We start from the raw sequence: 26,063 nt of genomic DNA on the forward strand, positions 1-26,063 counted from the left end.
GTTGAGGGCAAGATCACACCACTGATGTAAATAAAAGTAACTCAAACTGTCAGATATCAGCATCCTTTTGTTATTCACCTACATTCCAATGTCTTCAAGTAAGCTACATCTACACCGCACCAACATTTGGACTACAGGGGCTGTGAATAGTATTGTGCACGAAAGTGCTGCACGGTCACTTGAAAAAATGAACTAAAAGGTTTCTACTTCACATTAATGCAGACCTGTTTGAAGAGCACTACATTAACACAAACTAGACCCCTTTTCATTTGTGCCTGCTGCATCAACACAAGAGGAGTTACCGGGAAGCATTTTAGTGCACACAGCTGTTCATAGGTCGGTCGTCTGAACTGTTGGGCAGTGTACACAAGCCCTATAGTATTTATTTATGGGAGAAACATTTTTGCACCTTCTGTAACCAAAATAAATACTAACATTGGGGTGGTTCTGTTTAGCTGATCAATTCATAATCTACAGGTGTCCACAAAAGGCTACTAGGAAGGTGACTTGGACAAGGATTAAAACTAGAGCAGTGTCAGATTCTGCAGGTAGCCCTGGTTTTGGCTACCACCTTCCTATATGCAGGAGAACCTCAAAGCTTTGACAGTTTGGTTTCAATAAGCAACCAAAAACTCAGCTACTTATCCAGACCACTTTGGTCAAGAAATCAGCCGGGGTGGCAGCCTCTCTATATTTTACTTTTTCCATTTCTGAGCCCAGACAAAACCAGGAAATGAAAATGTAGAAGAGTGGGGGTGTGGGGTAAACTGAACATTTAAAAACTGGTTTGTGTTCTGGGCCAAGATTTGGGTAGTTCTTGAAACATAAACATACCCTTTACATTTTGAGAGCCCCTTCAAGGCAGTCCTTGTTTTATCTGACCTGCTTTACCAGCTCTACTTTATGTAGGACAGATCCTGCAACACTGATGTGCATAGTCACTTTGAAGTGAATGGGACTTATCATATGATCAAAGATTGGAGGATTGGACCCCAGAGCCTCATCTTTCCATGAAAGGACCAATGGGCCTGATCTCCTATCCTGGTATCAGTGGCAATTCAAGAAAGCACTAAAGCACATGCTAAAATCCATCCCTGTTCAGGGACAGCACTTAAACCTCGAAAGCATGAAAATAGGAAGCTACGGGAAAAGACTCCAGCATTCCTTGTCACCTTCATATCACCTAGTGCATTGTTGAGAACACACTCCATAAGGCAGTTGCTGCAATTTCTGACAAATACTAAAATTCCACAACTGCATCCAACTCGCTCTGTTACACAAAACCTTACCAGTGACCTCATCAAGGTGAAGGCAGAATAACTTTCCACATGAATGGACTGTGTGACAGTCAGCTGTGCCAAGCTGTTGATACAGCTGTGTTGGAGGTCACCATTTAGGTTTTTGTGAGGGCTCAAGTATGAACGACCATGCAAATTTACTTTTACCAGCAGGGTAGACACAGGGCAGATCATCCACTGTGTGGGTTTGTGGCCCACATGGCACAATACATTCTGTGAGTCCTCTTCATTCTTCCAGAGGAGTCGTTTGCCCCACCTCCATGCTGGAGAACGGGCAAGCAGTTCACGCTAAAGAACATCTAAGAAGATCTGCAAGAGTCCACAGTCATCTGCCTGCAGGCCACGTGCCTCAGTATTGGCCACCTTCTGGGCAGCATCAGTTCCTGCAGCAGGTCCTCACTCCAGTGACTGCCTTTGGAAGATGCATTTCTACAACGGAGCTGCAACTTGACTTTGGCCCTGATCCTGCATGAGGTTGCACCTGGAGGACCCCTGCACCATGCAGAACCCCACTGACTTCAGTGAGACTCCACATGGGCACAGGTATCTGCAAGTGTGAAGTCATGGGATCCGGGCTTGAGAGACACTTTTGATAGGTTAGAAGGGGAGGAGATGATATTGTGGTGACAGCACTTCCCCCTTTCACACACTGTTCCCTCCTCATCTGCAGCCACAAGTTTTTTGTCCCTTCCACCTGTGGAGACAGTAAGGAAAATTTGGCCTACAACATTTTTTAAATATCTGCTTAGATTCTACAGATAATGCTGTGACCCTAGAAATGTCCAACATACTTGGCTCTTGCCAGTTATCACAATCAAAATATGACCCCATGCTTGGGAAATGTGTTGTTCCTGTATATACAGGCTGAATCTGTGTTTATATACAAGTAATGCATTCCCAGTTCCCATTACCTATATGAATTGTCCCAGTGAGGTCAGCTTTTATTCTTTGACAATTGTCTTCCATCTCAGAAATACACCAGAAAACACACGCCCACAGAAGCAGCAGTCAGGGACAGATGTGTCAGTTCGTCTTTGTCTCCCTGTAAAACGCCTCTTGGGAAATCAGCTTGCAACAAGCACTTCCTGTAAGCTGACAGGATTGCTGATGTTTGGCCCATTCTGCTGCTAAAGGGAAGCATGAAGATTAAGATACAGGCTGCTCACTCAGCCATGCCTTCTTGATAATGTTTTTGTGGCTGCTGGCTTGTATAGTTTCTGAGCTCACAGATCTGAAAATATTCTGTAGAACTGCAAAACCACAGAACACAAACTCACCCCATATAAGTCAGTGAGTGAAGCAGCTGGTAATTCTTAATAAAGTCACTGCTCTAGCTAAGGAAACCTAGATTGGTGTCTCTCTTTGTTTGTATTACCTAGATATGGCTGAATGATTCAGCTGCCCACATTTCAGAGCTGCTGTCTGGTGGGGGTGGGGCTGGTGGTGGTCTGTTCAGTGTAAGCCTGTGGATGCCATGCAATTTGTACCTGACCTCATATGCAGGAGGTCTCCCTCTCTAAAGGGATTCTTCCAGGCATATCTCCCTAGTATGTGTGTCCTAGAGGAAGTAGCAATAGTGGCAGTGTACATGCTACCCCACTGCACCCCAGATTTCCTGTCCTAGGTTTTAGCTAACCTGGTGGTGCTGTGAGTGACTTCACTACCCTTGTAGTTTAGTACAGGATTTCATGGCCTTCATGACAACCATGGGATAAGCCAAGGTGATTACTAGCTCAATGCTTACAAATCAGAATGGTCTGGACCTCATTTTTGGAATGGGATTGGAAAGAGCAAGAAGTGTATCCTTGCCATGACCAAAATGGTTCTCTCTCTGAGGACAGGCCTCCCCTTTCATTCCTTTGGGACTCATGGGTATAGTGGAGAGTGGACCTATTTCTCTGGTAGGTACTCTACAATGGATGGATCCACTTGGGTTTCCAGTGTTCTCTAAGGGCCAGATTTTCAAATGTATTTAGGCACCTAAAGATGAGACTTAGGTGCCCAACCTGGTTAATACATTTCAACATCCCACTAGACACCAATCTGCATCTTTTGGCACATGAAAATCTGGCCCTATTGAAGTTGATGTGAGTTGATGATGGCTGTTAAAAGGGATCTGTCACACACATGGTTTTGTTCTCTCCTCTCAGCTGGAGGAACTGTGTAATCACTTACTAGTCCCAACTGCTCTCTCAGCTGGGGCTCTGAAAGGGTCTGTTCTGGCACAATATACACAGAAGACAGTAAGACAAATGGGGCTATAATGCTATTAATATATAGAACGTGTAGCTCCGCTAGAGAATACTGAATGGATAGGGTGACTATACTTCCCGAAGGGCATTTGTCCCACTTGCTCTCCTCAGCTGATCAAGTTGGCAAGAACAAACAGGACAAATACCCACTTGTGCCAAAAAAGTCAGGACGGCCAGGACAAGGCTTAAAAAGGGGACTGTCCGACTCCTGACCGAAACAGGACATATGGTCACTCTATTAATGGAGCAACAAACACAGTGGAATAAATTTATCCATGGCACAACTCCCACAAGTCTTTAGAACCCGTTCAGTGGAGACAAAGGCCACAAAACAAGTGCAAGATAGTTACTTCACCTATGTAGCATTCAGCAGGTGTGCAAGAAAAGTAGTTTACACACTGAATGGCAGATAGAAGGTGTAGCAAGAAAAGCAACTAAGTAAAAGATAAAGTAGTGGAATGCCGGTTTTAATTTATACCATCCTGAATAGTGCTTTTCCCCCATTCTGCTCTCTCATTGTTTGTTACATTAATTTTGCTCAACCACTGAATACTAGATCACTACAAATTATACTACAATCACTAACTAGCCTAATGCCTAAGCTTAAACAAAAACATAATAAGCAATCAGAAATAAAAGGCATATTTACATTACATAAGAACAGCTGTATTGGATCAGACCAAAGGTCCATCTAGCCCAGTATCCTGTCTACTGACAGTGACCAATGCCAGGTGCCCCAGAGGAAGTGAACCTAACAGGCAATGATCAAGTGATCTCTCTCCTGCCATCCATCTCCATCCCCTGACAAACAGAGGCTAGGGACACCATTTCTTACCCATCCTGGCTAATAACAATTTATGGACTTAGCCACCATGAATTTATCCAGTTCTCTTTTAAACGCTGTTATAGTCCTAGCCTTCACAACCTCCTCAGGCAAGGAGTTCCACAAGTTGACTGTGCGCTGCATGAAGAACTTCCTTTTATTTGTTTTAAACCTACTGCCTATTCATTTCATTTGGTGACCCCTAGTTCTTGTATTATGAGAATAAGTAAATAACTTTTCCTTATCCACTTTCTCCACATCACTCATGATTTTATATACCTCTATCATAACCCCCCTTAGTCTCCTCTTTTCCAAGCTGAAAAGTCCTAGCCTCTTTAATCTTTCCTCCTATGGGACCCTTTCCAAACCCCTAATCATTTTAGTTGCCCTTTTCTGAACCTTTTCTAGTGCCAGTATTCTCCATTTATTATAAGACTCATATAATAACATCTACCATTATAATAATCTTTCATTACATTCAGATTTTCTAAACCACCCCAGCATGTTCAGGGACATTTTATAGTGGTCTGCATTGCCCTCTAACCTTTCACCTGACCTGGAAGTGCTCACTGAATGCCTAGCAGAGTCCAGTTTTAAGACAAATTTATTAACCACACACCCCTACAAATCACACATATACATAAAGGGGAACAATTTCTTCCATGAATTAAAAAACAAAATCACACATAAAAAAACCAAACCTTCTTTCTTTCACAGCAGAATGTAAACCCCAGCTGAGTGCTTCCTCTAATCCTCTATAAAGCTTCCCAGGTGAGGCAGGACTTAGTTCTTATTAGGAGTTAGTTATTACTGCTCTTCTATCAAATGAAAGCCAGCTCTTTTTCCCTCCAACTATACTGCAACCTACAGACTAAAATTAGGTTAGTACTGTTATATTATCTATATTGTACTTTTCCTTTGTATGTTTTCTCCTAAATATTGTTTTTCAGTTACATACATTTCTAAGAAATTTTTAAGACCTACTAATAAACTCAAAATGGGCTAATCCCTGAGCTTCTTGGTCAATTTGCGTTTATTTGACTAAGAACAAAAAACAGACAAACTTCAGTGGGACTTTGCTTTAGAAAGGATCTGAGTGTTTGGCTTTTTTTCTCAGGGAAACTCCCACTGAAATTCATCTGAATTTACTTGACTAAAAACAGAAACACTGACCAGGGAATTCAGAGTTTGGCTCAATGCATTTTGTCAAAGTAATCTCCTATCAAATCAAGGTTTATATGCTACCTCTTTTTGCTTCTGCCACTACTGAAAATCATTCAACACAAAGGTCCTACTGCTAATTTTTGTTGTAGATTACTTTAAACAAAATGTCAAAATAATAATGCTGTTGTCTCCTATTTACATAGGGCCCTTGCCTCAAGAAGACTTAAAAAGCACTTTTTGAATTATTTCAGCCCTATGAAACTTAATGGGTTTAGCATACAGGAGTCTGTGCAAACCCCTTTTTGTTTGTAACCTGAGTTTCAGATCTGAAAGAATCCCAAAGCTTAAATAGAGTTCAATGAACACCCCTTTCTCAAATTTTATTTGATTTTTTTTTTTTTTTTTTGGTTGGGAACTATTGCATAACTCTTCCTCTAAAACTTCAGAAAAGCAGGCGTCCTTCCTTACCCTGAGCTTTTCTACAGCTTGGGGCTCAGGGAAGGCCCACAACATTTTGGCATCTGAGGCAGGGTGCTCAACTGATGCCCCCATGCTCCCTCGTTTGGGCCAAAACTTTGAAAGGCCTCAATTCTGCCTTCTTCCTGTTCTACTCCTCTCATGGTACTGCTCTGCTACTTACCCCAATTAAGGAGAACTAACAATTTAAAATGCCTTGTTTACAAATTTTAAGTAACACTTAACTTTCAAATGCCTGAACAGCAAATGTAACTTTTCTTGTCTGCATAGTAAATACTGGCATTTTTATCTGTTTGAATAATCAAAGTCATGCTTTCTGTGCCTTCTTGGCTGCAAAGATTTGAACTGCTTCCTGAAGGTCCACAGTCTGGGCCAGCTCATGCTTTATTGAGATGGTTGCAAGGCTGACCAGCCTCTCCTGTGTCATTGTGGAGTGTAGATGTGTTTTTATTAATTTCAGCTTTGAGGAGCTTCATTCTCCACTGGCAACTGTTACAGGAAGTGTTAGAAGTATGTGCAGAGCAACAAAAGCATTTGGAAAGAGGGTGGTCATCTTATTTGTGCATGTATATTCCAGAACAGCCTTTGGAGTTGATCTTGCTGAAATTGTATCTTGAAAGGGCTTTCAGTTCATCACCTAAATCACTCACATCGATAACAGACATGTCATCATGTGTCAACACTGTCTCTACTGCCCTGCATTGCTGGTGTAGGTCTTCTTCAGGTATAGTGAGGAGTTTTGGAATATCATACAACATCCCAAATATACTGCTGTATTCCTTGAGCTTTATGAAACGTTCTTCAACTGACTCTATTGCACAATCTAGCACCTGGTTAAAGAATTAAATTTTGAATTGTTGTTTGGGGTCTCTTATGGGATTATCCCGTGCCTTGTAATCAAAATGTTGTCTTCTTCGGTGACTCTTGTATTCTTGAATGGGTGGGAAAATAGCTGCAGTGTGAAGTTCCTCTGTCAACTTCTCCGCACTCTTCAGAACATTTTGGAAATCCCTCATCTGACCAGTAAGACTATAGATGTTCCATTGCTCCAAATACATCAAGGTCAACACCTTGGAGTCTCTTGCTTACAACATTTATTTCATAGAATCATAGAATCATAGAATTCAAGATCAGAAGGGACCATTATGATCATCTAGTCTGACCTCCTGCTAGATGCAGGCCACATAAACCTCCAGGGCCACTGCCAATCTTCCCTGGAGGAAAATTCCTTCCGACCCCAAATATGGCGGTCAGCTGAAGGCAAGACTCTCCAGCCATACCCTCTGGAAAAAGGTTATATCCTATCATTGACCCATTGTACTATTTACCAGTGTGGCACTTAATTGACCTATTGACTAAGCCCGTTATCCTATCATACCATCTCCTCCATAAACTTATCTAGCTTAATCTTAAAGTCGTGGAGGTCCTTCTGTTTCCCTTGGTAGGCTGTTCCAGTATTGCACTCCCTGATGGTTAGAAACCTTCGTCTAATTTCAAGCCTGAATTTCCTGACTGACAATTTATATCCGTTTGTCCTCGTGTCCACATTAGCACTGAGCTGAAATAATTCCTCTCCTTCCTGGTATTTATCCTCTGATATATTTAAAGAGTGCAATCATATCTCCTCTTATCCTACTTTTGGTTAAGGAAAACAAACCGAGCTCCTCAAGTCTCCTTTCATACGACAGGCCTTCCATTCCTCGGATCATTCTAGTGGCCCTTCTTTGTACCCCAGTTTGAATTCATCCTTCTTAAACATGGGAGACCAAAACTGCACACAATACTCCAAATGAGGTCTCACTATATAACGGGACTAGCACCTCCTTATCCCTACTAGAAATACCTCGCCTAATGCATCCCAAGACCGCATTAGCTTTTTAACAGCCACATCACATTGCCTACTCATAGTCATCCTACGATCAACCAGGACTCCTAGGTCCTTCTCCTCCTCTGTTACTTCCAACTGGTGCGTCCCAGCTTATAACTAAAATTCTTGTTAGTCGTCCCTAAATGCATAACCTTACACTTCTCACTATTGAATTTCATCCTGTTACTAATACTCCAGTTTACAAGGTCATCCAAATCTCCCTGGAGGATATTCCCAACTTGGTGTCATCCGCAAACTTTATCAGCCCACTCCTACTCTTGGTTCCCAGGTCAGCAATAAATAGATTAAATAAAATCGGACCCAAAACCGAACCTTGAGGAACTCCACTGGTAACCCTCCAACCTGACAGTTCCCCTTCAATACTACCCTCTGAAGTCTCCTTTAACCAGCTCCTTATCCACCTCTGGATTTTCATTTCGATCCCCATCTTTCCAATTTAACCAGTAATTCTTCATGCACTGAAATCCAGATATATTAGATCCACCGCATTTCCCTTGTCTAAAAATCTGTTACTTTCTCAAAGAAGGAGATCAGGTTGGTTTGGCACGATCTACCAATCCATGCTGTAATCTATCCCAGTTGCCATCGGCCTATGCCTGAACCACTCTCTCTTTAAGATTTTTTCCATGACTTTGCATACTACAGATGTTAAACTAACAGGCCTGTAGTTACCTTCTTGAATATAGGAACTACATTAGCTAATCTCCAGTCAAACGGTACAACCCCGAATTTAGAGACTTATTAAAAATTATCGCTAACGGGCTAGCAATATCACTCTTAATATTCTAGGATGAAGATTATCCTTGTTCAAGTTTGGCTTCTACCTCAGATACCGTAATGTCTACCCCCATATCTTCATTCCCATCGGTCCTCTATCACTATTCCTTAGCCCTTCATTAGCCTCATTAAAGACCGAGGCAAAATATTCGTTTAGATATTGTGCCATTCCAAGATTATCCATAATCTCCAAGTTTTAAGCGGTCCCACTTCTTCTTTCTTGGTTTTCTTCCTATTTATATGGCTAAAAACCGTTTGCTATTGGTTTTAATCCTTCGCTAGGTCCATCTCCACTGCCTTTCTCACTGCTTCCCTACACCCTCTGACCTCAATAAGGTAGGTTTCTTTGCTGATCCCTCCCATTTTCCACTCCTGGTACGCTTTCTGTTTTTTAATAACCCCTCTAAGACGCTTGCTCATCCAGCTCGGTCTAAAACTGCTACCGATACATGCCTCTGACAACTCTTGCAACTTCAACCTGAAGTAAATCTGCCTTTAGATCCCTAAATATGTTAGTCCAGTCCACTTCCTAACTAGTCGCCTTAATTTAGTAAAGTTAGCCCTTTTGAAATCGTAAACCCTTGTCTCAGATGCACTATTGATTATCCTCCCATTTATTTTGAAACGAATTAGCTCATGATCACTGAGCCAAGGTTGTCCCCTACAACAATTTCCTCAACAAGGTCCTCGTTACTCACCAAAATCAAATCTAAAATGGCATCCCCTCGTCGGTTCAGCAACCACTTGATGAAGGAATTCATTAGCTATCACGTCTAGGAAAAGCTGAGCCCTATTATTATTACTAGCATTTGTTTCCCAATCTATATCCAAGTCCCCATGATCAAGCAGTTCCTATTAGTATTTACCTCCTTAAAAACATTAAAGAGCTCTCTATCTGTCTCCAAGCTAGATCCCGCACACCCCAATCACTATCCCGGTGAGGCTCTGGTAGTTTTTTCCCCAATGTGACCATTGCCCAGACAGACTCTGTATTATCCATTGCATTGCTAGTTATCTCATTACATTTCACCTCATTATTGATATACAATGCTACTCCCCACCTTTACCTTTGCATCGGTCTTTCCTAAACAGCACATACCCTTCCATACCTGTACTCCAGTCATGGCTACCCACCATGTTTGACCAGGAGCTCCAGTTCCTCCATTTTGTTACCTAAGCTTCTTGCATTGGTGAACAAATATCCTAATTTTTCCTGTTGGGCTCCTCTCACTCTTTTCACCCAACTCGGTAGGGACACAGTACTTCCAGTATGACTTGTAGATCTAGTATCCGTCCCCCTCTTCCTTACACCTAACCGTCCCCTCTGGCTATATCTGTTGTTATCTTGTTGTTCTCACTCCCAATGTATAAATTTGACCTCTCCCAACCGTCTCCCCAGTGTCTAGTTTAAAGCTCTTTTAATCAGATGAGCCAGCCTCCCTCCTAGAAGTCTACTTCCTTCCCTACTTAGGTGGAGCCCATCCCGTGAGAACAGTTGTCTGTCCCCAAAGGCCTCCCAGTGCCCATACATCCCAAAGCCCTCCTTGTAACACCACTCCTCAGCCAACTATTAATCGTCACGATCCTGTCACCCCTTTGGCGCCTTCCCTAGGGACAGGTAGGATCCCACTGAAGATCACCTGAGCCTCAATTTCCTTGAGCGTCTTACCCAACCTAGCATAGTCTCCTTGATCCTTTCTAGCGAGAATCTAGCAGTGTCATTCCATGAAGGATGACCAAAGGGTTCTTACCTGCTCCTCTTAGGATCCTTTTCAACCTCAGGTCCACATCCCGTATTTTAGCACCCGGTAGACAGCACACCCTTCTGTTCTCCGGATCGGCCCTGGTCACAGGCCTGTCCAACCTTCTCAGTATGGAATCCCCAATCATGTAGACCTGCCTTCGCCTGGGGACAGTGCGGTCCTCTAACCTATCCTCCGTCCCCCCTGGTTGCAAGCTCCTTCCATTCCTATCATCCCTTGAGGTTCCCCTTAAGCCATCCTGCATCCTCCTGGGCCCAAACTTGGTGCTACTTCCATAGACTCCTCCCCTTTTCTATGGGACTGGTTTTCTTGGCCTCCCACTGTCAGTGACCATCTGCTTTACCCTTCCTCATTCTCCAAACCTTCAAACCTGTTCCTTAGCTCAATTTCCCCTCACTGGCTCTCCTTTTCCTTGGCCTGCTTCTCACGGTCACATGCTTCCACCGCCCATCTTCCTCATCTGGTGGTCCTCAGTGGCGTCAGCCCCTGCTCCCCCTTGTGCCCCTGGGCGTTCCCCCTCAGTTACTGCTTGCCATTGCTCCATCAGCTGCTCAAACCCCCTTCTATTCTCTATCAGGGTTTCTACCTGCAGCTCTAGGCCCTGGATCTTTTCCTCCAGCAGCTCTATTAGGCGGCACTTCATGCATACATAGTACTGTTCTGGGTCCCCCGCTAGGACCAGGTACATACCGCAGCTGCTGCATGCTCTCATCCTCAGTGTGTCCTCTGCTGCTTGGCTCATGGCTGCTGGCTGCTGCGGTCTCGGCCTCGCTTGGTGTTCTTACCTGGGGAGCAAAGGGGACACGGTGCCGCCCCCTTCCACCTCCCCCTTCCACCTCCCCCTCCAAACTCCCACTCAAAACTCCCCTGTTAGCCGCCCTGTTGGCCGGCTCCTGGGCCGCTGCGATCTATTTCAAACAGCATGTCATGCCACAACACTAAGCCACACAGAAATTTGAAGTTATGTAGGTTTCTGGTGATTCTATTTCCCTCTGACACTGTTCTCCCATAAACAGTTCCTGTCACAGCATTATCCTCCATAATGGTAGCTATGTCATCATCATCTATCTTCCCAATTTGATGTTTGATAGGCTTTATCGCCTCCACTCAACTTTCCCATCGTGTGGCACTCAGTGGTTTCAGTGTCAGAGGATGTTCCCAGATGTTGCTTCAAACTTTGCCATCAATGAGTTCATGCAGAGAAAAATACATAGATGCTTTGAATTACATTAAAAAATTCAGCAGCATCACTAGAAGCTGATGCTGCATCACTGACCACCAAGCTCAATGAATGAGAACTGCATGGGACAAAAAAAGCTTGCGGGTTTAACTCTTGGATCTGTGTCAGCACTCCTCTGTTCTTTCCCCTCAGGTTGGCACCACCATTATCATAGCCCTGACCTCTCATGTCAGCTATTGCAATTCCCGAATCTTCCAGTTTTTTAAGAAGCACATTTGTCATACCAGCTCCTGTAGTATCATCAATAAATTCTAGAAAATGCTCTCTGACAGTCACCATTGCAGGGACATTTTCACTAGGTTCTGCTACAAAATGCACCATTAAAGTCATTGTTCTGTATGGCTGATGTCAGGTGTGCAGTCCAGAATAACAGAGTAATATCTTGCTGACTTTAGATCTGCCACAATCTTCTGTTTGACTTTTGTTGCCAGTAACTGTATAATCTCCTTTTTGAATGGTTTTTCCAAGATAGTGGTACATTTCTTGGGTGGTGACTCTTCTTAGATGCTCCTGGAGTACAGAATCAAACTCCGCCATCAGCTCCACAATTTTAAGGAAGTTTCCATTGTTTGGCACATACAGCTGATCTGAAGTGCCACACAGTGCTAGGTTTTGGGTCGCAAACATTCTCACAATGGCAATGAGCCTTTTGAGAACATTTTACCAGTAAAAAAACTCTGATCAATCTTCTCTTGATGCTGATCATCTATGGTGGCCTTTAACCGTAGTATCATCTCAAGCTCTTTCCACCTATACAATGCTCTCTGGTGATTTGCTGCCTTCTCATGGCATGCCAGATTTCTAGCCAGACTTTTTTTTTCAGTCCTTTGTTCCTGTAGAACCCAATGTGGCTGGAACATTAGACTGGAAGACTTTGCAACAAAAATGGTATGCAGTCTTCTGGGTTTTTGAGTACATAAGCCATGGCCTCTCCACTTTGTCACCACTGGGGATTTCACACCAGTAATGTGTTGGATGGAAACTTCTATTTTCATTGTCTCTGGGGAACCTGAGGTTTTTCACTTGCTGTGGCCCATGCAATACAAGAAAGTCCCTCAGGCTACTGCTGAAGTGGGTCCACAGTCCTGGATCCTCTAGACTTTAGGAACTAAACTCAGCAGCAGCTGTTTCTTGCACCTCCACCACACTCTTCTCTGATCTACACTTTTCTTCAGGAATGAGCATGCTTACATCCATTTGAGATGGAGATATGGATGTTGAAGTAGTTGCCAGGTCACCTGCACTCTGACTAACTGGAAGATCAGGCATCTCCTTGCCACTCACATCCTCACTGGAGATGGAAGGCTCACCGTGAACATTTGTGTCTGTATCCCAGGAGAGCTCCTTCCTGCTTAGATAGAAAAGCTTCCTTTGCTTGCTTTCATTTTCTGAATGCTGCCCCAGAGGGACGTTTTCTTCTTTCACTCATGACTGCTGTTCTGTGCCAGCTATAGTGGCTCTCAACACTCAATTGAAGGGGACAAATAAGCAGGCTGGTAGCAAGGCCTGAGTGAGGTAAGATATCAGGGTCTTAAGGGCCTCACTGGCTCCTACTACTTCTGTTTACTGCCTGTTCTCCTCAAGTGGGTTCAGGGAAGCAGCAGGAACAGGAAGCTCCCTGAGAAGCTGGCGTTAATCAGTCCAGGCTCCTGGGGGTGATGAGATACATAAGAGGCTCCTCCTCCTCCTCTCTCTCCCTGCAGCTCCTGCTGCTCTCTGTTGTTCCCTCTCACCTTTTCTCCTGCCTGCCTGTTATGTCTCTTGTGCCCTCCTTTCTCCAGCACAGCACTCCACCAGCTCTGTGCATCTAGAGCAGAGAGAATACATATGCACCAGCAGCAGACACAATTTTCTGCACTCTTGGTCCAAGTGGTGCCTCCCCTCCCAACAGTCTGGCACCTGAGGCAGCTGCCTCAGTTTGCCTCATGGTAAGGCCAGCCCTGCTGGGGCTTTTCTGACCTGCTTGCAGTTTTGGCACAGACCTATCTCTGTGTGGAAGATATGAAAAAGATAAGTTAAAACATACATTGTTAAATAAGGTCATCAATTTCTATTAGGTTTCTTACCCTTCTTTGGTTCTGTTCCCTACCTAAAGTATAGAGTGAAGAACTGTTATAATGTATATTAGTTTTATTAGCCAAAATAGCTCTGAATGCAAAAGAGAAGTTACAGAAAGTAAAACAAAGGTTGTTAGATCATAGTGTTCATGATGTCAGAAACTGAACTCAACGTGGGATGTTGCAAATTTTGAGATCATAAATCAGTGTAATTAATTCAAGGTCTTACCGCGATCTTGTTACAAAAGCCAATTTTTATCCTACTTCTATACTAGTCTGAACAGGTGATTTTTTGGTATCTGCATAGAACTATGTATCCTTAAATGGATAGCCTTATCTCATAATTCCATTGGCACAAGTTTGACTGGAAATAGAGTATTCAGTTCAATTAACCAATTCTACAGTAGAATTAAGAAATGTAGACAGTTATTTGTATTATCAGAGGTCAGTTCAATTCAAAATCACCATGTCTAGGTGATACTCATAGTCTATACATGTATAAGTAGCAAATCTTGGCTATCACTGATTACATCCAGACATAACAGGCAGATAAATTATTATTTTGACTGTATTCTTGTCTGGAGTTTCATCAATGCTGTATGCTCTTAGGCAGTTGCCACTTTAACCAAAGGTTCAAATAATGATACAATCTTTAATTTACAAGCCAATAGAAAGCATCTTCCCTCTTTTTATCTAAAGAGTGGTCTATTCTCCTGACCACATAACCCATGTGTGACTCTTTTCCTATGCTGAATTCTTTGAAAGGCTCAGGATCTCTCAACTAACTTGGCTGTAAGGAAGCATAATTTCCTTTTACAAATTGTACTAGGCCTAGTTAGTGTAATGAGTTTGACACATGGCTAGAAAGGGTTAAACATCCTGCAAAATAAATAACTCTCTCAAAAGACATGGGGAGATAATGTTTGTGTTTTTGTGTATTTGAATATGTATGAGTAGGGTCAACAGTTTGGTCAGCAGCCCCTGTCTTTGCTGTATTCTGGTATCATTTAATTAAATTGTAAACACAGGCTATCTCGGTATTCATCTATCTTCTAAATGTACTGTGAATGGTGGAAGAAGAAGCAAATGGCCTTCTGTTAATTTGCATAGCTAAGTACTGGTGAGGGACCTCATTCAAAGTCATCCTAATCACCTTTTTTTTTTATTTTTCCCCCACCCCTGACGAAATCCCAACTTGTCAAAGAGGACATGACATTGTATAAAAGATCCTTGAGGCCTGATTCTGTCATCTCAGATCTACTTAATCTTCAGGGGAAGTTTGAGTCACAAGATTGAGGTCCCAGTTATGCTGGTATGCCCTGAATGTGATATTTGGACATTGGGCTATAAACTATGAACTATTTCTGGAAGAACTCTTTGCAACCACAAAGCTCACCATCTCTGCTATGAATTTGCACCTAAATGAACTGAATTCATATCTGTATATATATTGATCTTTTAACCATACTCTCTTGTTTTTCAATAAATTTTAGTTTAGTTAATAAGAATTGGCTGTAGCCTGTATTTGGGTAAGATCTGAAACATTAATGAACCTGGGAGGTAATGTGTCCGATCCTTTGGGATTGGTAAAACCTGTTTTATATGGTGAAATAAGATCTACAGAATTTTTCATCATATTTGATGAGGGTACCTAGATGGAGGCCTGAGGCTGGATCACTTTTAGGGAACTGTGTTTGGACTCCTGAGTAACCAGTGAGGTAATAAAGAAGCTGTTTAATGCTGGCTTGGTAAATCTAGGTATTAGAATATCCATGAGCTTTATGGGGATTGTCTGCCCCATTCTTTGCAGTTCACCCTAATTAAGTGACCACACTGGGCTCCTCATTAGGACCCTGGTCACAGTAGTGTAGTCGTGCTTGGATACACATTACCACAGGTTAATTGGGTTTTTGGATCAGAACCACGTGCTTGTAAAAATTTAATTTTGACATTGGCGCATTTAAGGGTTAAAAATCAGTTAGGCTCTTGATTATAGGTCACTCGCTCTAACAGAAAAAGCTTGGAAGAATTGTGCTCACAGAGGGGGTTGTCTTTTAAGAAAGGCCCCAGAGCAGGAACTGAAAAATCTATTAATTGCCAGTAATAAGGAAGCAGACCCCGTGAAAATGCTTGCAGTGAGAAACCAGCAGCTAGAACTTGAACAAAAGCAAAAAAATAGCTGATATGGAAGGAGAAGCTGCTGAAAGAGAGTGCCTGTGTTTTGAACATGAACAAAGAATGGCATATTTGATTGCAGGAACTAGAAGCTAAGGCAAAAGTGAACAGACTTAAGCTCCAACTCAAGAGAATGAAGGAACAACAGGAACTGTACCATCCTAGAAAGCCAACTCCTCTCAACAGCAAAGATGAGGACAGAATCTATCCAGTTTGTAACAATGTTGGTATGTTGTTGGACTCCAAGCAGTTGTATGTGTGTAAATAAATTTACCCCAACGCTGCCACTTTTTATGTAAATGCTTTTACTGTGAGCTCGGGTGAGGTAACCCCATAACTTGTGTAGAGAATGTAAAAAATCAATTGTAAAAGCTATTTAGGGCAAATTACAGCTTCTAACATCACTCTTGTTAAAGCAGATTTTGTCAAAGAAGATTTACTAGATCTAAGTGTGAATATTGTAATCCTCTGAGTTTACTGCAAGTGTGCTAGAATCCATCTTGGTCTTAAACATGAAGTTATAGCTGGTGTAAGGAAGTTATTGCCTAAGAATCTTTTGATTGGGGGTGATAACTTTGTTCAGTCAAGCTGATGGCATAAACCAATCACAGGAAAGAAATAATCCTGAACCTGTGTCTATTAGGGGCAAGGATTTGCCTAGAAAGGGTTTCTCCAAATGTTTGTCCGAGGAAGATGGCTGTTTGTCTGTGCAAGGAAGCAGTGCATATGTGGAAAAAATTCCTAAATGTCTGTCTGGTATCTCAGAAGTGAATCTGGCATTAGATAAGGCTCAGGAAGATGTTTATCTAGAGCAAATTAAAATTGATCAGGTTAAAGCCATAACTGAGGAAGGAAGGAAGGGGTACATTCTTGGTGAGTGATAAATTGTTGGCTAGTAAAACTCAGGAAAGTAAGCCTGACCCAGGTAAAAGTGATGTGCTTTAAAGTAGCTCAGTGTAATAAGAAACTATTTGTGGCAAACAGCAGTTTCTGATAAGGGAGGGAAAGGCAAAGAGTATAGATGAGCATAGGCAGCCTTCTGAGCTGATGGCTTTGTCTAATCAGCAGTTTGGGAAGGCAAGGTTAGTGAAACATACATGAGTATCCCTATACCTTACCTGTTACCAGTGTGGAGAATTGTAAAGTGAAGGAAATGTTCCTGTGTCTGTTAGGGATAATGACTTGCCTATGAAGGGAGCTACCCCAGTCTCCAAGCCGTTGTCTGTGAATAGCTATGTGTGCTGGGACAAAGGAAAGGCTATCCCAGCTGTCTGTTTGTTAAAGGGGAATGTTTCTCCAGATCTTTTCTGTTTGTAGAACAGACAGAAAAAAAACCTGTCAGCCTATGATGGTTGAAAAATTATCAGTTGACCCAGAGTTGATTCTGGTTACAACTAAAACCCAGGAAGGAAGTGGTCCTAAATTTGTCTGCCAGGGATGATAGTGCAACTAAGTTGCATCCAGTTGATGTCAAAAAATAGCTCCCAGAGACCAAGCGATTCTGGTGCTTCTATTTTGCCTGTTGCTAGTGTGTTGCTGGATAAAGATATAACAACCTTGTCTGATCAGGGTGATGTCATAGCCAGGGCACAAGGAAAGCATGAAGGTGATTAGACTGTTACCCACTGACAGTGTGGAAACTTGTAACAAGAAAGAGAGTGCTTCTAATTTTGTGACTCTGAAGTCTAGCAGTTTTCCTGGAAGGGGGTTTTGTGAAAATCCTCCTGATGGGCCAGAGGTGATTCTGGATTTAAGTGAAACCCAGAGAGTCTGTTGTTGCTCAGGAAAATGTTCCTTTAGAGCAAGCTCTAGATGAAAAGGGCAAGGGCAGAATTTCTGTGAAAAATGGATCGTTGCTTAGAAAGATTCCTGAAGAGGAAGATCTTCTTCAGGGTAGTTTTTGCAAGTAGTTTGCTGAAACTGATAGATGTGGAAGTAATTTGAGTTAACTCAGGGTGAATCACTGTATAGAGAAAGCAACATTTTGTCTGGGTAACGTGTTCCAGTTCTTAACTGCCAGAGTCTTGCTGAGGTGTAGATGTTCTGACATCTGATTCCAAGTGGAAGCAGAGGTTGGTAAGGGAAGGACAAAAGAACCTTGGGTCTAACATACTAGTGAAAATGGATGACCCTTCTGGACAGGGAGGAAAGGAAGGATTAAACCTTGGAAATAAAAGCCAGAGGTTAACCCTAAAAAACCAAAACCCCAAGGAACTAGTTATGCTGAAAGCCTATGTTAAGGAAGACCCTGAGGTCAAGAAAAAGCTACAAGGATTCAAAATGGATATTGAACAAGCTGACCTAAAGAATGACTTATCTAAACCAAAGGCTTGGTATGACAAAAATAATGGTACATGTACACTTGTGATTGAACTGATGTTAATATTATTGCTAATGATGGTAACTAACTTGTTGCTGATACCAAGAACTGTAAAAATGTACAATTTGTACATTTTTACAGTTCTTGGTATCAGCAACAAGTTAGTTACCATCATTAGCAATAATAACAGGACTGCTTATGTGCGTGGTCTTTTGGAAAAGCCCTTGAACATGTTAAGAGTGGTACATAACAGAAATCCTTTATGATTATGCTGTTTGGTTCAACAAGAACACACTGTATGTTAAAAAGCCTAATAATGTTGAGGCTTCATAGCTAATGCATAGACTTATTTCTAAAACTTTCCACAACAGAAAAAAACACTACAAGCTTGAACTGCTGTGCAGACGGGGAAATTGAGGCACAACACCTCACAGCCTTCATGGCTGAATGCCAGAGTAAATGCTCTCCAACGTTAATGGCTTTGTTAGTTCAACACCTAGACCAAACCCTGGAATCACTGAAGTGTTTCACAAAGTATGGACTAAGTTTTTGGCTGGGCCAAAGCATGCATCAATAATTTGGCCTTGCAAAGAATTCAATGTGTAAACAGCTCATATCAATGCTGGAAGGTCCTTAAGGTGTATCCAGGAGCTCTAATTTCACCCTTCCTCACCAGTCTCACATTGGGAGTATGATGCATGGCTAAAAAGGGTTAAACATCCTGCAAAATAAATAACCCTCAAAAGACATGTGGGGAGATGTTTGTGTTTTTGTATATTTACATATGTATGAGTAGGGTCAACAATTTGGTCAGCAGCCCCTGTATTTGTTGTATTCTGCTATCATTTTAAATGAATTGTCAACACGGGATATCTCGGTATTCATCTCTTTGAAATACTGTGAATGGTGGAGGAACAAGGAAATGGCCTTCTGTTAATTTGTATAGCTAAGTACCAGGGATGGACTTCATTCAAAATCATGCTAATTACTGTTTGTTCCCTGAGGAAAATCCAACTTGTCAAAGAGGACATGACATTGTATAAAAGATCCTTGGGTCCTGATTCTGTCCTCTCAGATCTGCTTAAGCTTCTTCAGGGGAAGTTTTGAGTCACAAGATTGAGGTCTCAGTTATGCTGGTATGCCCTGAATCCGATATTTGGACATTGGACTATAAACTGTTTCTGAGAAAACTCTTTGCAGCCACAAAGCTCACCATCTTGGCTATAAATCTGCACCTAAATGAATTGAACTCGCGTCTGTGTGTATATTGATCTTTTAACCATACTCATTCTCTTGGTTTTTTAATAAGTTTTAGTTTAGTTAATACAAATTCGCTGTAATGTGTATTTCTTTTGCATATACAATGAGAAATCAAAGTGAAAAATCAAAGGTATGCAGATGGCTCTAATTTTGCTATTTCCTGACTTTTGAGTGTGTCACTTTGCAATTTTAATGCTCAAATGTATTATTTTGGTATAGAATATATTATTTTCTATGTAACACCAGACACTTTAATACAAACTTAAAATAAAAACCTAAGTGAAATATTTACTTGAAAAAGTAAAGCAGATAGCAATTACAGTGCCAGTGCACACAGTTCACAGGCAAAATAACTATACCCTTCAGATATAACCACTGATGAGCAGAGTGCTTTTACAAGTCTATAGATTATCAGTAAACAGCAGAAGCCTCATGTCTTCTCTAGTTTACTTTATTTAAAAAAATTGCTTTTTGGTCATGATACAGAAACTATGGAGCTTATTAATTGCCACACATATGTTGAGAGTTCTGGCCTAAGACTTTAAAGCATGTCAGACAGCAGATGCTATTTCAATGTTTCCCACAGGTCCAGTAGCTAAAACAGCTAACCAACTAAACCTAACCACAAACGCTTGCTGAGTTGTAAAGTCACTTCCTTTTTTCTTCTATTTTATATGCTTTACACCTATAGAGTTGTAATAAATACACAGTAGATCAAGATGTGATGTTTGATATTGTATAAATGTAATGTTGTTAGATAAATCCTAAAAGGTGTCCACTAAGATTTAATAAACTATACCTTAAATTTTATGATATCCAAAGGCACTCGAACAGACCCCTCAATTTGATGAAACTTCATTGTCTTGGTAACCCAACCATAAAGTATTGCAAATAGTTTGGACCATACCAACTATTTTAATAAGAAATATATTGATAATCTTTAAAAAAGGAATCTAACAAGGAATTTAATATTATATTTATATTTTTGTTTTATATGAAAAGAAGTAGATGTATTCTACTTCTAAATATTACATTGGGAAGCCAATGTGAAGTGTAACACTTTAAGGTGAACCAACCAAAATGTCATAAGGCTTGATCAATTCAATGACTGGCCGTTGCAGGGAGAGTTTTGGATTTAGTAGTAAGGCTGCTTCTTATCGCTGGAGTATAAGGAATATCAAGTGCTGGTATAGAGGCATGTACAGCTATTTTGTAGTATTTCATTGTTATCTTACTAGATATGGACCAAGAAAATGAGTCAAATGACTTTTTTATATTGCTGCATAATGAACTACATAACAATGACCGAACTACTCAGAAGTTTGAAAAGACTTCACGTAAAGACTCCAGTCTAACTTCAAGATGGGTTTTTCTGTAGATGGCCAAGAGTGCAGAGGGAATAGGGTGACCAGACAGCAAGTGTAAAAAATCGGGATGGGGGTGGGGGGTAATAGGAGCCTATATAAGAGAGACCCAAAGATCGGGACTGTCCCTATAAAATTGGGACATCTGGTCACCCTAAGAGGGAAAGAGTATGGAGTTGTGCAAAGTTAGCCAAAGGATCGCACTGTAAAGGGGGCCATGGAAAGTAACTTGCAGAAGTTACTGACTGGAGGTAAGCCAGCATGTGTTCAAAGTATGGTCCAACATGTCTCTCACAAACTAGGATGTCACGAGGTTTTGCATTAAGATAATATAATTTTCCAGACAGCTGCAAGAAGCTGTAAGAGAGACATCTCATTGGATGATGAGATGAGACACTGCTTCTATCCTGACTGGACATTTTGAATCTTTGCCAGAAACGTGGTCGCTTTTTGACTGGCCCACATCAGAAGAGGAACCAGGTTGCACCACCCAGCAAAACATGTATAAGAAGCCCTATGTTGTTCAACATGTTCTCAACTCCCATCAGGATGAGAGAGATGGAGTTGGACCATTGTTTCCTGGCCAGTGAGAGCACCCCCTACTTGGTAACAACTAAAGCCTTGTCACTGACAAGCACCCTATATTAACTGTGCAGCTGTCTCGAACATAGGACTTCATAGAACAATCTAGAAGCTGTCAACATCTTGAATGAAGCACCTCAAGAATCTCCTTCTCCCTTGTAACTATGGACCTATGCTCGAGAATTTTCCTAAGCTGTTACACCCATGCAGAACTTGATAGTAACAGAACCTTATGAAATGTGTATGCACAGTGGATATTAAAATAACCCATAACTTTTTGACAAATCACAATCCGTTTTCACCAGAGCACTCTCCCTACACTGCATATGTGATTATCTGAACCTAAATGTAAAGCTACCACTAACCTACTGGAAATATTTAAAACCATGTCAATTTTCATTTTATTTTATTTACATAATTGAAAAAGTATCTTCACTTTCTTCACCTCAAAAATGACTGAGCTGTTTTTGGCTCAAACTTTAAAAAAAAAAACCAACCAACTTCCTCCCAAATTGATGAAAACCTGCCACAATCTTTAGACTGAAAAAGTATAATCAGCTCTGATCCTTTATAATAAAAACTCCTGCAACCTCACCCAAGTGCCTTGATGTACCTTCCACCTACATAAATAATGTACATGCACATATACATAGTAATGACTATTAGAATTTAATGAAAAAAAGCCTGTGTGAACACAGCATATTAAGTCTGTGGATTAAAAGCTGCAACAGTCAGGAAATGTAAATATTAAACCTCTCACCCCAACATTAGGTCAACCGCACTAGATGGAATGTAGTATTTGATTATCGGTTAAGGTGTTAAATGTATATTTTAATAGAGCGAGGCAAAACTGTCATCTTAATTTTCCAGACAAGGCATAAAATCTACTCACTGCTTTAGCATAATGGAAAAAATTAGTAATACTTTTACTCACCTGTTAAGATACAAATGTATTCTTCTCAGGCAAATGAGTGAGTAGACTCTTGCAAGGATGTGGCATTATATGCAGATTGTGAAATGTAAATTAAAACTGCTGTAAGGACTCTGTCTTGCCTTTTTATATTTAAATTCAGTGTTAATGGCTCAAGATTGTTGCATATAATTTCATCCTCCTTTCCTTCCACCCCATCCCACTCAATACACGTTAACTGTCACCAAGAAGCTTGGTTCCTAAAAGGAAACTGTAGGTAGAGCAGCATTTTTGTGGCCTGTTGCATGCATGTCAGTGATACATCACCAAATACAATAGGTCATCTGTCTTGTAGTGCCACCACTAGTCCATGGCATGGAACATCCTAGATGCCATGAAGTAACCAAGAAACTCCCAGCATGCAACATGTTACTTGTCTGGAATCCATAAAATAGGTCAGCGTACGCTATAGATCTATTCATGTTAGACAGTTTCCTGTTCTGTCGTCTATGCATAATGTTTAAAAATTGCACAATTCTGTGGTTCTAATGTACTAACACTTCTAAGTTTGGTTCAAAACAAATCTTTAATCACGCTTACTTTTTTAATTAATTGCAAAGATTAATCGCGCTGTTAATAGAATACCATTTATTTAAATATTTTTTCTAACATTAAAAATGCTGCCACCACACAAATGCAAAAAAAACCCTTTGAACCCAGGAAGGAACACTTGGGAATTCCTCCCTGTGGGGTATCCTCAAGCCCTTTCACCCCCACCTCAGGGAAGAGCTGAGAAAGCCACAGCTAACTTCCTTTGTTTTCTATCAGCTAATCAAACAACATGCACAAACCTCTTAGGACAACAAAAATCCAATCCTGTTCTTTAAAAAAAGGTAAACTTTTTAAATTAAAAACAAAAAGGAAAACAGTCCATCTGGAACTTAGGCTTTTTGCTAGATCTTAAAAGAAACAATTAATTACAAAAATTAAGCACCCAAAATAGCTTTCTTGGGGGTTCAGCTTAAAGGTTACAAACAAACAAAAGCATCAGGGGTTAGCACAGAGGAGATCCCCAAACCTTAAAAAATAAACCTGATTGCATCTAGCTTAACATTCTGCTCTACTTACACATTTGGATAAGTAGTTCTAGGTATAATCTGAAGATTTATGCTCATACATGGCTGCTCTGTCCCTCCAGCCCAGAGAACAACAGACAAAGGGAAAGTTTTCTTTCCCCATTTAAAAAAGTTCTAGCCCTTTCATTGGCTTTCTTGGTCAGGTGCCCACTCCTTTTCCTTTACCTGGGGAACTTTTTGTTAACCCTTTACAGGAAAAGCAAGCAGAGAACAGCTACCAAGAGGGATTTTATAGCTGGCTGGCTGGGTGTCCATAAGAGGGAGCTCACCTGTGCACACTTTATTTATCATAACTACTTATATGTAAATTGAGGTGAACACACATTTCTTCAGCCGGAATAGCCCTGCCCAGGCAGAAGAATGCGGTTTTGAACACATGCTAAGAATATCAGGGGGATTTAATCATTTACATATGTTGCTATATAAATTTACCATGATGTCATTGGCCAATACGTTATTTGTTTTCAAATGATACCTCACAAGGTGTATTTTGTTCAAAGATTATTACAATAGTGTGTCGGGTATGAATACAGACCCATAGACGAGGGTCATGCTCACTGATTGGCTAGTACTGGAAGGGGGACTAGTAGCTCTACTAGAAAACACTCTGACCTATTGCATTAGTGCCTAGATGCCCCAACTAAGATTAGGGTGCCATTGTGCTAGGTGCTGTCTCATATGATTTTTAGATGGATGTTTTCAAACTCAGTGCATTGATGAACAGCAGCCTCAGCATTTTCATGGCTATCCAGAGAACTCCAAGAAGCTTGTTACCCAGCTTTGTTGAAAAGATTACAATTCAAACTTAAAGTTAACATTGCTGGTTCATGAGTGCAGGTGGAACTCTATCCAAGGCTGGTTATGGGTGAACTTGAGGAGTTTGAAGAACGGCTAGCCAAAAACTCCAAAGGTAATAACAAAATGTTTTTAAGTACATCAGAAGCAGGAAGCCTGCTAAACAACCAGTGGGGCCCCTTGATGATCAAGATACAAAAGGAGCGCTTAAAGACGATAAAGTCATTGCGGAGAAACTAAATGGATTCTTTGCTTCAGTCTTCATGGCTGAGGATGTTAGGGAGATTCCCAAACCTGGGCCAGCTTTTGTAGGTGACAGATCTGAGGAACTGTCACAGATTGAAGTGGCACTAGGGGAGGTTTTGGAATTAATTGATAAACTCAACATTAATAAGTCACCGGGACCAGATGGCATTCACCCAGGAGTTCTGAAAGAACTCAAATGGGAAGTTGCGGAACTATTAACTAAGATTTGTAACCTGTCCTTTAAATCTGCTTCTGTACCCAATGACTGGAAGTTGGCTAATGTAACGCCAATATTTAAAAAGGGCTCTAGGGGTGATCCCGGCAATTACAGACCGGTAAGTCTAATGTTGGTACCGGGCAAATTAGTCGAAACAATAGTTAAGAATAAAATTGACACATAGAAAAACATAAACTGTTGAACAATAGTCAACATGGTTTCTGTAAAGGGAAATCGTGTCTTACTAATCTATTAGAGTTCTTTGAAGAAGTCAACAAACATGTGGACAAGGGGGATCCAGTGGACATAGTGTACTTCGATTTCCAGAAAGCCTTTGACAAGGTCCCTCACCAAAGGCTCTTACATAAATTAAGCTGTCATGGGATAAAATGGAAGGTCTTTTCATGGATTGAGAACTGGTTAAAAGACAGGGAACAAAGGGTAGGAATTAATGGTAAATTCTCAGAATGGAGAGAAGTAACTAGTGATGTTCCCCAAGGGTCAGTCCTCAGACCAATCCTATTCAACTTATTCATAAATGACCTCGAGAAAGGGGTAAACAGTGAGGTGGCAAAGTTTGCAGATGATACTAAACTGCTCAAGATAGTTAAGACCAAAGCAGACTGTGACTAACTTAAAAAGATCTTGCAAAACTAAGTGATTGGGCAACAAAATAGCAAATGAAATTTAATGTGGATAAATGTGAAGTAATGCACATTGGAAAAAATAACCCCAACTATACATACAATATGATGGGGGGGCTAATTTAGCTACAACGAGTTAGGAAAAAGATCTTGGAGTCATTGTGGATAGTTCTCTGAAGACATCCACGCAGTGTGCAGAGGCGGTCAAAAAAGCAAACAGGATGTTAGGAATCATTAAAAATGGGATAGAGAATAAGACTGAGAATATATTATTGCCCTTATATAAATTGATGGTATGCCCACATCTCGAATACTGCATACAGATGTGGTCTCATCTCAAAAAAGATATACTGGCACTAGAAAAGGTTCAGAAAAGGGCAACTAAAATGATTAGGGGTTTGGAATAGGTCCCATATGAGGAAAGATTAGAGGCTAGGACTCTTCAGCTTGGAAAAGAGGAGACTAAGGGGAGATATGATAGAGGTATATAAAATCATGAGTGATGTAGAGAAAGTGGATAAGGAAAAGTTATTTCCTTGTTCCCATAATACAAGAACTAGGGGTCACCAAATGAAATTAATAGGCAGCAGGTTTGAAACAAATACAAGGAAGTTCTTCTTCACGCAACGCACAGTCAACCTGTGGAACTCCTTGCCTGAGGAGGTTGTGAAGGCT

The 26,063-nt window shown here is 41.1% G+C and overlaps 2 long non-coding RNA genes across 2 annotated transcripts; one reads left to right on the plus strand and one right to left on the minus strand.

Annotated features, from left to right (window-relative positions):
* Positions 1 to 45: 45 nt before the first annotated feature.
* On the minus strand, positions 46 to 4,855 carry LOC120401658. The gene is made up of 3 exons (XR_005596618.1): positions 4,828 to 4,855; positions 2,210 to 2,425; positions 46 to 1,992 (listed from the first exon to the last, which is right to left on the minus strand). It is a non-coding gene; the product is annotated as an uncharacterized LOC120401658 (long non-coding RNA).
* A 280-nt stretch (positions 4,856 to 5,135) lies between these two features.
* LOC120401656 lies at positions 5,136 to 22,482 on the plus strand. The gene is made up of 2 exons (XR_005596617.1): positions 5,136 to 5,254; positions 21,294 to 22,482. It is a non-coding gene; the product is annotated as an uncharacterized LOC120401656 (long non-coding RNA).
* Positions 22,483 to 26,063: the final 3,581 nt, after the last annotated feature.

Source organism: Mauremys reevesii, linkage group 3 (genome assembly GCF_016161935.1).
Source record: "Mauremys reevesii isolate NIE-2019 linkage group 3, ASM1616193v1, whole genome shotgun sequence".
Taxonomy (NCBI): Eukaryota; Metazoa; Chordata; order Testudines; family Geoemydidae; genus Mauremys; species Mauremys reevesii.